The sequence below is a fragment of the Nuphar pumila genome, chromosome 4, assembly GCF_984573655.1.
Source record: "Nuphar pumila chromosome 4, dmNupPumi1.hap1.1, whole genome shotgun sequence".
Taxonomy (NCBI): Eukaryota; Viridiplantae; Streptophyta; class Magnoliopsida; order Nymphaeales; family Nymphaeaceae; genus Nuphar; species Nuphar pumila.
The window spans coordinates 26,957,750-26,966,277 of NC_143252.1; the positions used below are offsets into that span (position 1 = coordinate 26,957,750).

Here is an 8,528-nt window from a genome sequence, read left to right on the forward strand (position 1 = left end):
GAGTCTTAATTTTAGATCTTAGAATTAGACAATGCCGCAAAAGGGATAGACATAGGATAGATCCTAGAATTAAGTGGTGGGCACTGAAAGGAGCTAAACAAGGAATGTTTGTAGAGCAGGTAGTTAAGGAAGTTGATTGGTGTCTCGAGGAGGATTCAGAATCAATGTGGAATAAGATAGCGGGTGGTATGAGAAAAGTAGCTAAGGAGGTATTGGGTGAGTCTAAAGGCGGTGCACCACTAGGTAAGGATACATCATGGTGGAACGAGGATGTCAAATTAGCTATTAAGGTTAAAAGAGAGTGTTATAGAAATCTAAGTAAGAGTCGTGATAATGAGAATTTGGAGAAGTATATGATAGCAAAGAAGGAAGCTAAAAAAGTTGTTCGAAACGCGAGGGCTAAGGTATATAAGGAGGTTTATGACAAGTTGGATACCAAAGAAGGCGAGAAGGATATTTATAGGCTTGCAAAGATGAGAGATAGGAAATCGAAGGATTTGGGTATGGTTAGATGTATCAAAGATGAAACGCAAAGGGTTTTAGTCAAAGATGAGGAGATTAAGGAGAGATGGAAAGATTATTTTGATAAGCTATTTAATGATAGTCATGCTCAAGATCTTGGAGACTTCTCCATTCCTTTTCATGAGATAAATCGTGACTTCATGCGCAAGATTCAAAAGAAAGAAATTGCAGAGGCTTTGAAGAAAATGAAATCAAGAAGGGCAGTTGGCCCAGATGGTATACCTATCGAGGCTTGGAAATGCTTGGGAGAGAAAGGTTTAGAATGATTGACAAATCTTTTTAACTTGATTTGGCGAACAAATAAGATGCCTAATGAGTGGAGGAAGAGTACTTTGGTGCCTTTATATAAGAATAAGGGTGATATACAAGATTGCACAAACTATCGTGGTATAAAACTCATGAGTCATACTATGAAACTTTGGGAGAGGGTGATTGAGTCTAGGTTGAGGAAGGTTGTCATGATATCGGAGAATCAATTTGGTTTTATGCCTGGAAGATCAACTATGGAAGCTATACATCTTCTTAGACAACTTATTGAAAGATATAGAGAGAGGAACAAAGATTTGCATATGGTTTTTATTGATTTAGAGAAGGCATACGATAGAGTACCTAGGGACGTTCTCTGGTGGACAATGATGAAGAAAGGTGTTTTTCTCAAGTACATTAGTATAATTAAAGATATGTATGAAGGAGTAGTAACCAATGTCCGCACTTGTGGAGGGGTGTCAACCAATTTTCCGATAACGGTTGGGTTACATCAAGGATCTGCTTTAAGCCCTTTCCTATTTGCGATAGTGATGGATGAGCTTACGAGATCAATTCAAGAAAATGTACCGTGGTGTATGTTGTTTGCTGATGATATTGTTTTGATTGATGAGTCTAGAGCTGGGGTTAATGCTAAGTTAGAATTATGGAGACAGACATTGGAAGCTAGAGGTTTTAAGTTGAGTAAGAGTAAGACTGAATATATGGAATGTCGGTTTAGTAAGCAACGAAGTAGTGATGGGAGTGTAGTGAAGCTTGGTGAGCAAGATATACCGGTGAATGATTATTTCAAATATTTGGGATCCATCATTCAAAAGTATGGAGAAATTGATGGAGATGTAAATCATAGGATAAAGGTTGGGTGGATGAAATGGAAAAGTGCTACTGGAGTGCTGTGCGATCGTAGAATGCCATTGCGGTTGAAGGGAAAGTTTTATAGGACGACTATTAGACCCGCTTTACTATATGGTACGGAATGTTGGGCTGCCAAGAGACATCATATTCAAAAAATGAGTGTAGCTGAGATGCGGATGCTCAGATGGATGTGTGGAAATACAATAAAAGATAAGATTCGGAACGAAGAGATACGTAAGAAGGTAGGTGTTGCACCCATTGAAAATAAGATGCGAGAGAATCGTTTACGGTGGTTTGGACATATTCGGCGAAGTTCTAATGATGCTCCAGTTAAAAGGTTGGAGAAATGGGAAAATATATTAGTTAAAAGAGGTCGGGGTAGGCCTAGGAAGACTTGGATGGAGATGATAGGAAAGGATATGAATGCTTTGAACCTCACCGAGGACATGGCGTTGGATAGAAATGATTGGAGGAAAAGGATTCATGTGGAAGACCCAAAATGAATTTCTTTTTGGTTCATATCGCTGACCCCAATTGTTTTGGGATGAAGGCGTAGTTGTTGTTGTTGTTGTTTTCTATTTTTTAATGCCTGAGAATAGAGCAACTTTTAACTCAAATAAATTATTTATCAACTGTTGTACAGGTGGAACTAAATGATGGGGTTATTAATGGAAACAATCCACAATGGCTCAACATAACTAATTTAATGATCGAGGAAGACAGATGCGTTTTGATTTAGAAACAAGCGCCTAACAATTGACCATCAATTTATATGCATGAGTAATCTTGCTTATGGTCCCCAAATCTTCTTTGAGTATATATGTTCTGAAGCACAGAGTCTCCATAATGGCTGGAGCAATGCCTTTGTACTGATGCTATTCTTTTGCAACATTAGATTTTAATCATGATGCCAATAGGACAATTTCCCTTGGTCTATATAATATATGAATTTTTCCCGAGCGAACTCGAGACAGAGAAAGTTTGATCCTCAAAATTAATTACTTCTTATTTTCAAGTATGCATGCATTAATCACACTGATCTATAAGGCACCAAGCACTTCCTTTTGATTTTCCTTTTTCTTACCAAGCTATTTGTTTCTACCAATAATTCATGCCTCAACGCAGCCTATTCAACCTAGTTTTCCATTACTGATCTGAAACTGTAAGTAGATTCAATTAGTAAGTAGTGAATCCACGGTTATAAAGAACTGAAAAAAGTCATGGCCGCCCATCTCTCATGTCACAGATTATTGATAAGCCGAACTAAACAAAGAAATTCAAAACTCAAAATCTCTGATAATACTGAGCTCTAACAAGGAGAGAAATATAAACTGATAGAAACAGAGGGCACAATTTCAGGCACACTATTCAAATGCAGAAAGGTCAAGTTGCTTAAGTAATGTTCATGTACCTGATTCAATTCTGCTCAGTAGACCTGGCATTTCAGAAAAACAACTAAATCTTGCACCAGGAAATCCTCCACTAAGCAACCAAAAAAATGCATATAGAATGTAACTAATTAGAAAAAAAATCCAGTTGTCAACAACTTCCAATAGAAACCAGGTCACTTGTACATGCAATTCTTCCCAAAGAAGAAAAGTAAAAACATGGTATCATTAAGGGGGTGTGCTTGCTCAACAGAAATCTGACACAACAGAAGAAAGCAACCCAACCTGAATAAGATTCAAATTCCAAGAAACAGCACAAGGAATCTCAAAAAACAACACATTCCAATGAAAGTCTGCAGCATAACAATGTGAGAAAAAGAGGGCTTTATTTCAATCACCCATAGTTAACGGGAGCAAAAGCCATGGCTACAACTGTTTATGCTGCTTGAATTAGGATAAACACGCACATTGACTCGAGTATGCCGAAACCCAATTCAGGTTTCCGAGAGATTTAAGACACCACTTATCTAGAAAGAACAGGAAAAACTTGGATATCACCTTGTGGCATCACACCGCCGTATCCCAATTTTTCCAGATAAGTGGGTGTGTCCAAAACAAACTCTTCTACCCCCATAAGGCGAATCCTGATACGAAGAAGGCTCGATTTCAGGAGAAAGGAAATAACTGCTCGTTCTTGCTGCCAAAGAGGTAGTCCACCGCTCTCGTATTAACAGACATTGTCCGCAGAACTCGTCTAGGAAAAGTTGATGAAACGGCTGAAAGTAGAGATTACATGGCTTGTTTCTTCCTACGAAGAATGTGGTTTGATCAAACAGGGCATATAAATAACGGAAGAAGAGAGAGAAAAGAACACCCACATGAAAATATGCATTGAGAACGAAGAATGCTTATTGAAATGGCTCCAGAATCTCACATGTAGAGAGAATGAGGGGGGGGGATTAAGGATAAAATTAACTGAATTATCTGATTTTGACAGCAATTAAGTAGAAGGATTTTGAATAACGGGAAGATTTGGCATTGGGGGTTTGTTGGGTAGGAGGCCGACTCGGGCGAGTTCTGCAAAGTAAGCAGCGTCAACGCCAGGTCAGCCTATAACCCCTCCATAAATTCTTGCGCATCGCATCAGCGGCGCTGTGAACGGCTCTCACCGCTCACTTTGTTTTCCTTACTCATTAGTTTAAGGCAAGTTTTGAAGTTGGCCAGCCGCGTATATTTATAGCCGTATGGGGAACGTGGTTTCCTCCACGCTCTTCGATATAGGACTAAAACCATCCACCTTTTGCTCACCAATTTAACTACTTTCTCCGTAACTTTACCCGTATTCCTATATTGTTTACAACATAATACTCTCTCTCTCTCTCTATTGTTTAGAATATAATACTCTCTCTCTACATGGGCATAGGGATGGCAGTGGACCGGGGGACAACGGGGCTCCGTCCTGCCTCGCTCCGTTTGGACCGGGGATGAAGGGCATGAAACGGGGATGGAGGCGGGGGATGAAGGTTAAAATTTATCCCCATGCGGGAATGGAGGCGGGGATGGACTTACGCTTTTCTCCGCCCCATCCCCGTCCCAATCCCCGCCCCGAGGAAATGGGGCCCTGCTCCGCCTCGCCCCATTTGGACCAGAGATGGAGGCAGGGGTGGAGGTTAAAATCCATCCCCGTGCCGGGATGGAGGCGGGGGTGGAGACCTTGTCCCCCGCCCCCACCCCGGTCCACTGCCATCCCTACATGGGCATAAGCTGGTTGGTACGACTGAACGAAATCTGAATAGCCAAGCTCTTTACACATGAACATACCATGAATGGTTGGAGCCATCCAAATTATGGAACCAATTCAACAACCCGAGCTTAGGATGTTCGAGCTCGGCTTAAGGATATACCACTGCTCGGGCTTCGCTAGTGAGCTCATCACAAGCCAAGCCGAGCCTGAGCTCGTTACAAGTGGATCATGTGGTGAATCGTTTTTAAGAAATTTTGTTTTTTAAGTATTTTTTAAAGCCTCATAATGTATAAAATATTTACAATATATGAAAAAAAAATATAATATATAATGCATGTATAAAACATATATAATATATATATATATATAAAATATGTAAAACAAACCTATAAGAGGCTAATCGAGCTGAGCTCGGCTCATTCATCTAAACAAGCTGGCTCGTAGCTCGGCTTCCCAAGCTCAATTTCCAAGCCGAGCCAAGCTGAAGGACGAGATGCTTGTCTCGTTTCCCAGCCTTAGAGCCAATTGCCAAAAGGGTTGGTTCTCGATATGCCATCTTTATACCTAGCGGTCATTGGACTTGATTTTATCGTAAACCCTATCTGGCTAGCTACGTTTTATAACACTTCAAATCCAAGACAACACAAAACCAGATTTATTCAGCCGTAGATCTTAGAGAAAACCATGTATTGAACTTTCACCAAATTTTGTTTCCCTAATCAATTTCAAAGTTATATGGTAAGTGGCTGGGTCTTGGAAGAGCAGGACTAAAAAACGCAACCTAAAAGCGCTCTGCTCTATGGATGGCAGTGGACTGGGGCTGGGGTGGGAGACAAGGTCTCCAACCCCCCCCCCCCCCCCCCTTGCCCCCATCTCAAAATCCGAACCTCCATACCCACCTTGATCCCCACATAGGTTTGGATTTTAACCTTCATCCCCGCCTTCATCCCTGTTTCATGTCCTCCATCCCCAGTCCAAATGGGGTGAGGCAGGGCGGGGCCTCGTTTTCCCTCGGTCCATTGTCATCCTCAAAGAAGGATTGGGGACGGGGCGGGGAGGGGCAAGGCAAGAATCAGGGCAGGGCAGGAGAAAGCGTAAGTCCATCCCTGCATGGGTTTTGATTTTAACCTTCATCCCCGCCTCCATCCCTGCATGGGTTTTGATTTTAACCTTCATCCCCGCCTCCATCCCCGTTTCATGTCCTCCATCCCCGGTCCAAATGGGGTGGGGCGGGGCGGGATGGTCCACTGCCATCCCTTAGTCTGGTGAAGCAAGTCGTTTGGGTGCTTACTGTAAAATAATGCCTACAACTATCAAGTGGACTAATCTCACAAGCAACCTGATTAATAAAGGAACTGACATCTAACACCACTTTCTCTTCCTTGGGTAGGCTCTGCTCAGAAATGCCATTCTTTGATCAAACCTAGCTTTTCATGGCAGAAACTATGGATTCTCACTCGGCTCCACTTTCCATAATCCATAGGACCACCTTTTTTTTCTCATCCACCTTTCTCTTGAACCTTCACGGCATATTTGTGCTCAAACCCTTCTTTGGAGCTGTTGAAATGGCCTTTTGCCTGGTAGCCATACCTCTAGAGATAAATGACTTCTATCTTGACTATGATGATTGCCGCTTCTACCTTTAGTAGCATTCATCTCACTTCTCTATGAAAACAATTCTCAATCCAAGAGGAGTCGATGCCGTAGAGCCTGTGGAAGACCAAATTGGAAAAGGCTTCTTCCCTCCATAGAGCTACCTTCAAAAAATTCTCATCCTTTTGAAAGCACATGGCTTGTTTTGACTACATGAGTGTCATAGCAGTTGTGCAGTACAACTTACGGGACTAACTCTCCAAAAGATACGGGCACACCATTGCCAAGTTCTACGATGAAAAGGCCTATGGTCCTATGGAAGAAGGGGACTACTTTGAGGAAATGAGCCCCAAACTTTCCCCTGTAGGCCTGCCATCTGCCTTCCCCTTAAAAGATCCAATTAGTCCCCGGTTCTTCATCGTCTATGCTCGTGGGTTCATTTAACTACTTCTCAGCCAGACAAAATAGAACTTCTCCGTGCCCTCACTATTGATGCATATTTCTTTTTTTCCATTGTTACTCAATGCCTTGCGTGATCAGTAGAATGAGTCAATGCCATTGATAGAGAGGAACGTAGGACCAACACTTTATTAAAAAAAGAGCACCCCAGAAAAAATAGTCTTGGTATTGAATCAATTCTTCTTTTAGCATTAACATGAAAAAAGACCAACTTTATTCTCTTTGCTTCCAAACAAGGAATCGGTTAGATATGATGCAAAATGGATCTTGTTCTATAGTTGATCAGATATTTTTATATAAAAAATACGAATCTGAGTTTGAAGAAGAAAAAAGAGAAGGAACCCTCAACCTGCAACAGACAGAGGAGGATGAGGATTTACTCACATAGTTTGGGCACCTACCATAGAGAACCCCAAACCCAAAAACTTTTCTTAATACCACCAAGCCCTCTCGAATCAGTTTTATGATGCAAGCTTTCAATGCAGACTTAGAGACAAATAAAAAAAACCTATTTGCTGGATACCAGTTTTTTTTTTTAAAGGCGCTTTGGTTAGGCACCAGTTATTTAAAGTACCATTGGGTTTTGAACCTGCAACGTCCCACCACAAGGAAATGTGCACTGACAGCTCCTACCAATCACGCGGAGCACCCATTGCTGGGATACCAGGTTCTTATACCAAGCAAAGGCCCGAGCAACCTCAAGGGTTTTACGAACCAAAGGCCTGCCAATATGTGGGGTTTACCATAGTCACAAATAGCACCATTTTTTGAGAATCTCGTAATTTAATGCAAGATTTTCAAAAAACTGTTACAATATTGAAAAAAAGACTATTTTGAAAATATCATGTTTTATCCTGAAACTATTGTGCTAGCCGAATTTTTATAAATTCTGTACATTTTTTATGTTTTTATATATATTTTATATTTTATTAAATAAAAAATTGAAAAAATTGATATTTTCTTGTGATTTTCTCCAACAACGAGTTTTTTAATTTATTGTGAGATTTACCTTTGTCAAGAAACTCCCGACAACAAGATTTGTTACTGGTTTTCCCTTGGCTGAGCAAAAAAAAAAAAAAAAGATCAAACGACACAATACATGAAATCATACAAATACGCTTATTAGTGCTATCAAAAGGGAGAAAATACGTTCTCTTGAAATCCTGAAATTAGTTAAAGACTAATAAGAGTTGGTGATCTTTGCTAACACCTTGTGAGGGTCAAATTAAAGAATGTAGGTGACAGGTTTTTCCAAAACTTGAAAAGCAAAATCTTAATATGACAGCTTGTGATATATATATTGAAAGGCAAGCTGGGGTTAGGCAGACCCCTACCAGTTAAATAATTATACCACTGGGTTTTGAACCTGCAACGTCCCAACACAAGGCGACGTGCACTAGTTGTTCCTACCAGACAAGCAGAGTCCCCGTTGGAAGCATGTGATATATTTATGTAAGTCAAATTCTTTTAATATTTTCCTAAGATAGTGTATGTGAGAGAGAGAGAGAAGGGATGACAGTGGACCGGGATGGGTGGGGGGACAAAGTCTCCACCCCCGCTCCATCTCAAAATTTTGCCCTCCATCCCCACTTCCATCCCGGGTTTTGATTTTAACCTCCATCCCCGGTTCATTCCCCGTTTCATGTCCTCCATCCCCGGTTCCGCGGAATTTCTTTCCTTTTCACTTAGACCTCGATCGGGCA

General features: G+C 41.0%; 1 non-coding gene across 1 annotated transcript; it reads right to left on the reverse strand.

The window, feature by feature from the left end:
* Window positions 1-4,080: 4,080 nt before the first annotated feature.
* On the reverse strand, window positions 4,081-4,236 carry LOC149839726 (U12 minor spliceosomal RNA). Its single transcript, XR_016431709.1, has one exon. It is a non-coding gene; the product is annotated as a U12 minor spliceosomal RNA (small nuclear RNA).
* Between the last annotated feature and the right edge of the window lie 4,292 nt (window positions 4,237-8,528).